The sequence below is a fragment of the Danaus plexippus genome, unplaced genomic scaffold (assembly GCF_018135715.1).
Source record: "Danaus plexippus unplaced genomic scaffold, MEX_DaPlex mxdp_48, whole genome shotgun sequence".
Taxonomy (NCBI): domain Eukaryota; kingdom Metazoa; phylum Arthropoda; class Insecta; order Lepidoptera; family Nymphalidae; genus Danaus; species Danaus plexippus.
In genome coordinates this window covers 12,501-20,000 of record NW_026869868.1, presented here as the reverse complement: position 1 = coordinate 20,000, position 7,500 = coordinate 12,501, and the positions used below count along the sequence as shown (strand labels likewise).

Here is a 7,500-nt window from a genome sequence, read left to right as displayed (position 1 = left end):
TAATAATTTCCGTATTTCGAAGAAATCGATCACACCAACAGCATATCATCCATGTATACAATCAATATGAAACTTATTCGTAAGCGGAACTTTCATTTCGAACAAATATTTTTCATATCATATGTGAAGTCGATCGAAAAACGACTAAGTCCCAGACGCTCCGCCGACACGATACGAACCAAACATAATATTATAATATCATCATTCAGATGACCCTATCGACTATATCATATTCATATTGACGATATACGACATCCATATAAAAATTATAATACCAATGGCATCGTTATAGATGTGAAATAATATTTTTATATCATACACTTGGAAAAATTTCTAAGTCCAGTCATTACACGAACCGGGAGGGTGTTACACAAAAATCTTTAATAATTTCCGTATTTCGAAGAAATCGATCACACCAACAGCATATCATCCATGTATACAATCAATATGAAACTTATTCGTAAGCGGAACTTTCATTTCGAACAAATATTTTTCATATCATATGTGAAGTCGATCGAAAAACGACTAAGTCCCAGACGCTCCGCCGACACGATACGAACCAAACATAATATTATAATATCATCATTCAGATGACCCTATCGACTATATCATATTCATATTGACGATATACGACATCCATATAAAAATTATAAATACCAATGGCATCGTTATAGATGTGAAATAATTTTTTATATCATACACTTGGAAAAATTTCTAAGTCCAGTCATTACACGAACCGGGAGGGTGTTACACAAAAATCTTTAATAATTTCCGTATTTCGAAGAAATCGATCACACCAACAGCATATCATCCATGTATACAATCAATATGAAACTTATTCGTAAGCGGAACTTTCATTTCGAACAAATATTTTTCATATCATATGTGAAGTCGATCGAAAAACGACTAAGTCCCAGACGCTCCGGCGACACGATACGTACCAAACATAATATTATAATATCATCATTCAGACGACCCTATCGACTATATCATATTTATATTGACGATATACGACATCCATATAAAAATTATAAATACCAATGGCATCGTTATAGATGTGAAATAATATTTTTATATCATACACTTGGAAAAATTTCTAAGTCCAGTCATTACACGAACCGGGAGGGTGTTACACAAAAATCTTTAATAATTTCCGTATTTCGAAGAAATCGATCACACCAACAGCATATCATCCACGTATACAATCAATATGAAACTTATTCGTAAGCGGAACTTTCATTTCGAACAAATATTTTTCATATCATATGTGAAGTCGATCGAAAAACGACTAAGTCCCTAATGTTTCATACATAGCCATTATAAAATGTAAAAATTTAAAAAAAACTTTTTTATTTCACATGTTCTTTATATTTTATTATTTATAGTATTTTAATTGAACATATAATGCCATTTATATATTAGAAATGTATAAAATACGAACTTTTAAAATTTTTGTAATACACGAACCGGTCCCAGATTTACCGAATGTCAATTTCTGGCCCTCGCATATATAGGAGGTGGCGGCGCGTGTGGTGGGTCCGCGTCGTCACGTTGCGTACTGTAGGTTGATAGGCGTCGAAGGGAGTTGGTTATATGAAAATATCACATCGTGCAATAGATGTTGATATAAAAATATTATCACATCGTATATTCGATGTTGATAATATAATAATGAAAAATGAAAAAATATCTCATCATTTCTTTGATGTTGATAAAATATGTATGTGAATGATGATAATGAAAAATGAAAAATATCTCGTCATATCTTTGATGTTGATATAATAATGAAAAATGAAAGTATCTCATCATATTTTTGATGTTGATAATATAAATAAGAGACAAAAAAAAAAAAAAATTTTTTTTTTTTTAATTTAAAAATTATTTCGAATGAAATAATTGTACGTACGTGTACGTACGTTTGAATGATGAAAAAGTACGCTTCGAGAAATCCTCCTAATAACCTTCTTCCTTCGACAAAAACTTCTCTGTGTTGACCGCCGACGGTCGTCGCGTAGTACTTAGCTATACATATCACGATGTGTTTCACACAACGTTTTATAATGGTTAGTATGAAGCGTGATCGTTCTAACGGGGTCGTATTGTACAAAATTTGCTTCCGTCGTGTTGCGCGTAAGTGTGACCGCCGGAGACAATCCCTTAGTAGATAATCCGCCCGAAATAGAATCTATTGGTACTAGATCTCTCTAACACCGTGCGATGATACCGATGTTTGACGTGTCGTATTTGTTAACGCATATATGACAATGTTAACCGATATTAAAGGTGTACGATCTCGTTATAAAAGTAACGATCAACAATATGAAACTTTTTGATGCGTTCAAAATGTTTTCATAATAATATATATATATAATATATATAAAATATGAATTAAGAAAGAGAGGAGGAGGAGTATGATATAAAATGTGTGTGTATATTTCAAAGAAAATATACAAAAATGAATAAATAAATAAAAACAAAATAATAATCAGGCCACCGTTACGTGCCCTCGCTTCCTATACCACAATATAAGAGCGAACGCGTACGATGCGCTCTCGATTGAGAGTTAACTAAAATTAGCTAGCTCCCTGGTTGATCCTGCCAGTAGTTATATGCTTGTCTCAAAGATTAAGCCATGCATGTCTCAGTGCAAGCCGTATTAAGGCGATACCGCGAATGGCTCAATATATCAGTTTTGGTTCCTTAGATCTTACTCAGTTACTTGGATAACTGTGGTAATTCTAGAGCTAATACATGCAATCAGAACTCTGACCAGTGATGGGATGAGTGCTTTTATTAGATCAAAACCAATCGACGGAGGGCCTCGCGTCCGAAGTCGTTAATTTTGATGAATCTGGATAACTTTTGCCGATCGCATGGTCAAGTACCGGCGACGCATCTTTCAAATGTCTGCCTTATCAACTTTCGATGGTAGTTTCTGCGACTACCATGGTTGTCACGGGTAACGGGGAATCAGGGTTCGATTCCGGAGAGGGAGCCTGAGAAACGGCTACCACATCCAAGGAAGGCAGCAGGCGCGCAAATTACCCACTCCCGGCACGGGGAGGTAGTGACGAAAAATAACGATACGGGACTCTTACGAGGCCTCGTAATCGGAATGAGTACACTTTAAATATTTTAACGAGGAACAATTGGAGGGCAAGTCTGGTGCCAGCAGCCGCGGTAATTCCAGCTCCAATAGCGTATACTAAAATTGTTGCGGTTAAAAAGCTCGTAGTTGCATTTGTGCGCCGCGCTGTCGGTGCACCGCATCCGCGGTGATACTGACACGTCTGCGGAGCATATCGTCGGTGAGCCGGCGGTAAAACGCCGGTTCAATATCAAAATCCTATCGCGGTGCTCTTCAGTGAGTGTCGAGATGGGCCGACAATTTTACTTTGAACAAATTAGAGTGCTCAAAGCGGGCTCAAAACGCCGCTTGAATATTTCGTGCATGGAATAATAGAATATGATCTCGGTTCTATTTTGTTGGTTTTCAGAACTCCGAGGTAATGATTAATAGGGATAACTGGGGGCATTCGTATTGCGACGTTAGAGGTGAAATTCTTGGATCGTCGCAAGACGAACATCAGCGAAAGCATTTGCCAAAGGTGTTTTCATCAATCAAGAACGAAAGTTAGAGGTTCGAAGGCGATTAGATACCGCCCTAGTTCTAACCGTAAATATGTCATCTAGCGATCCGCCGACGTTATTACAATGGCTCGGCGGGCAGCTTCCGGGAAACCAAAGATTTTGGACTCCGGGGGGAGTATGGTTGCAAAGCTGAAACTTAAAGGAATTGACGGAAGGGCACCACCAGGAGTGGAGCCTGCGGCTTAATTTGACTCAACACGGGAAATCTCACCAGGCCCGGACACCGGAAGGATTGACAGATTAATAGCTCTTTCTTGATTCGGTGGGTGGTGGTGCATGGCCGTTCTTAGTTGGTGGAGCGATTTGTCTGGTTAATTCCGGTAACGAACGAGACTCTAGCCTGCTAAATAGGCGTCGTCATTTAGGTGTGAGCGATTTCGGTCGTTCAACTCACTGACGGCGTATTAAAATTCTTCTTAGAGGGACCGGCGGCTTCGAGCCGCACGAGATTGAGCAATAACAGGTCTGTGATGCCCTTAGATGTCCTGGGCCGCACGCGCGCTACACTGAAGGAATCAGCATGTTCTCCCTGGCCTAGAGGCCCGGGCAACCCGTTGAAACTCCTTCGTGCTGGGGATTGGGGTTTGCAATTATCCCCCATAAACGAGGAATTCCTAGTAAGCGCGAGTCATAAGCTCGCGTTGATTACGTCCCTGCCCTTTGTACACACCGCCCGTCGCTACTACCGATTGAATGATTTAGTGAGGTCTTCGGACCGACACGCGGTGGCTTCACGGCCGTCGGCGTTGCTGGGAAGTTGACCAAACTTGATCATTTAGAGGAAGTAAAAGTCGTAACAAGGTTTCCGTAGGGGAACCTGCGGAAGGATCATTAACGTTATATAACATCCGATATCAAAGCGATATCAGGATGATTATGATAATATTATATATCCAAGTAAAAAGAGAGACACATATATAAAAATATATGATGCAAATTAAAAAAAAAAAAGAGATGAAAGGGGCGGCATCTCAATAGAAATTAAATATATCTCAAAATAATATATAAATGAAAGGAAAATAAATAAATATTAAACAAAAAAAAAACAACTCTACACAAGCGTGTTATGATGTTTTTGAATGAATAAAAATATAAAAGATGTCAGGGGCGGGACATCAAAATAAAAAGAGACACACAAAAACATACACTCGATTACGCCTAGCGTGTTGTCGTTGTTGTTGTTTGTGATGTTAAAAATAAATAAATAAATAAATAAATAAATGAAAGAGAGAGGTATATATAAGATGTGAAGGGGCCACATCTAAAAAATAAATAAATCTCCAAGGAGATCGAAATAATATTATGATGAAGGAGGAGGAAAAGATACGAAATTTAAAACGATTTGACGGATAAACGGATTCATTAGCGTCCCTTCCTTATCCGATACGCACATATGCACTGTATGAGCATACAATTTATATACTCTTGATGTATATATACGTATATGTTAAAACCAGATAACGTTGTAACTCGAAAGCGATATACTAGATATCATTGATTCATCCTATGTTTCTTAACTCTGGTAGATCTCATTTGACATAGACCGGTAAGAATCCGCGCCGCGAGTCTCTTGACGACTACTCAAGACCTTAATAAGTCTAGTCCGAGTTCTGTTTACTTGGTTGGATCAAGGGCGATTAGAGTGAACGTATAATCTGGGCGTTGAAGATAACATGCTGTGGTATATAGCGCTACTATCATTATCTTGTCATTTCGTTAATTCGTTAGGGACACTCTGAGTTTTTTATGCGGTCCGGTGGATTAGTTGTTTACCGTACGTTAACCACACGGGTAAATCCGGTGGGTCGGTTAGTCCACTTGGAGAGAACGTGGTGTGATACGTTTCGTTTGTCATGTCGTTCGCGTCTTTCTATATTATATATCAACATATCACATGTCAATGTGAAATATGTATGTATGTATAAGTAGATTTGATCGCGTCCGTAGGCAATATGAGGCGTATTGCAGCGTTATATAAATGGCAACACCCCCTATATGCGCACGATTGCCCTCTTTGTTTTTTTTTTTTTTTTAAAAAAAAAAAGAAAATTTAAATGGTGAGCGTCGCCGTACACATGATATATTTATAAAAATCACTACCCTGAACGGTGGATCACTTGGCTCGCGGGTCGATGAAGAACGCAGTTAACTGCGCGTCATAGTGTGAACTGCAGGACACATTTGAACATCGACATTTCGAACGCACATTGCGGTCCGTGGAGAAATATCCAGGACCACTCCTGTCTGAGGGCCGGCTGTATAAAATAATACACCACACTGTTCCATCACGGTATGACACCTCATAACGCACGCGAACACAGAAAGAATTACATCCATCGCGCACAGACTCGCACATATACGCCACGGAAGTGTCGTTGTGTGTTCGTAGTGTGTGTGTGTATGTGTTTGTTCAGTTCGAATTATGTGTATCGTAGTTTTGTTGTTGTCGACTGTGCGAACATATGACGGTTCCGACGACTGCTAATGATCTTTTTATTCTTTTTATTGTTCTCTTTCTGACGAGACACAAACAGCACGAGAACACGACACACGCACAAACACGACGTCGTACCGCACGCGCGTGAGCGCGAACGCCTCCCTCTCGTAGTACACAGAAAAGACTATGATATCTTATTATGTGTCATTATACGAATCGGAGTTGTCGCACTCGTCGTAGTCGTCGTCGTCGTCGTCGTTGTCGTAGTCGTCGTTGTTGCTGTTGTGACCCATCATAGTGAGAGATTTAAATTGAATTATTGATTGTTTGCAAGTTCGTTTGTCCGTTTAAATATTATATGAGAAATATATATATACACACACGTATATGAAGACTATGAAACATTTTTTTCATTGTGTGAATATATCACATCGAAGTCGCGTGAGTGTTGTTGTCTGTGTATATGGTATGTATATATTATATAATACACCAACGATACTTAGTTACGCCTCGATCAAACAAGTGACACGAGATCGCATCTAGCGTCTGAGAGCATATATAATATGTGAAGACGGAAACGCACGACACCCGCACAAAAAAATATGAATCTTTGTATGTGTTTGTGTGTGTGTGATACGCGCGATGTTTTGCTGCAGAGAGCGTGATCCTTGCTCCCATCGTTGATCCGTTGCTTTATGATTATGATAATTGTGAAGCGATACGGTGATGTGAGAGGGTAAGAGAAGGTATCCGATGCTCTTTCGTATGCGATTACGTCGTCGTCGTTATTATGCACTTACACATCTACGTCTCTGATTTCAAGATATTTTTTTTGTCGATGTATGAGCGTTTTATGTTTTCTGTGTCCGATCGTTGTGCGTTTCTATTGTGTCGTTAAGGTCTGTGTTATATAATATTATATATATATCGTGGACGTGGACATCGAACGAAAACAACGCAATATCGCGCCTTCGTATATATGTGTGATATGTAATAAAACGATGAAAATCGAATTTGAGTGTTTCAAATATATAGTTATTCAATGTATGTGTTGTGTGCAAAAAAAAAGTAGGCGGACACGACGTCCGAAGAGTGCATCGACGCCGTTTATGAAACCGAAACACTATCACAATCATATATTGTGTGTGTATAATTCGCGCAGACACGAGTACGTGAATCGTGCAGACTACCACACTGCGTGTGCGTGTGTGTGTATGTATAAACGTACTCGGTGTGTGTGTGTGATCATATCGCACATTATATTATATGTATGTAAGATTCGTGTTTTAGTTTTGTGGCGTCGTAGCGCTGACGGATATCGCGTCTGCCTCGTTTTTTTATCGTTGGCCTCAGATCAGGGAGGATCACCCGCCGAATTTAAGCATATTAGTAAGCGGAGGAAAAGAAACTAA

At 39.1% G+C, this 7,500-nt stretch overlaps 3 non-coding genes across 3 annotated transcripts in view; all 3 read left to right on the top strand.

The window, feature by feature from the left end:
- The first annotated feature begins 2,582 nt into the window (after window positions 1-2,582).
- On the top strand, window positions 2,583-4,485 carry LOC133320681 (small subunit ribosomal RNA). Its single transcript, XR_009753882.1, has one exon. It is a non-coding gene; the product is annotated as a small subunit ribosomal RNA (ribosomal RNA).
- Window positions 4,486-5,748: 1,263 nt separating this feature from the next.
- LOC133320673 (5.8S ribosomal RNA) lies at window positions 5,749-5,905 on the top strand. Its single transcript, XR_009753873.1, has one exon. It is a non-coding gene; the product is annotated as a 5.8S ribosomal RNA (ribosomal RNA).
- Window positions 5,906-7,432: 1,527 nt separating this feature from the next.
- LOC133320693 (large subunit ribosomal RNA) overlaps window positions 7,433-7,500 on the top strand; it is a 4,021-nt gene continuing 3,953 nt past the window's right edge. The window contains exon 1 of the ribosomal RNA XR_009753894.1: window positions 7,433-7,500. This exon is cut by the window's right edge and continues 3,953 nt beyond it. This is a non-coding gene — a ribosomal RNA (large subunit ribosomal RNA).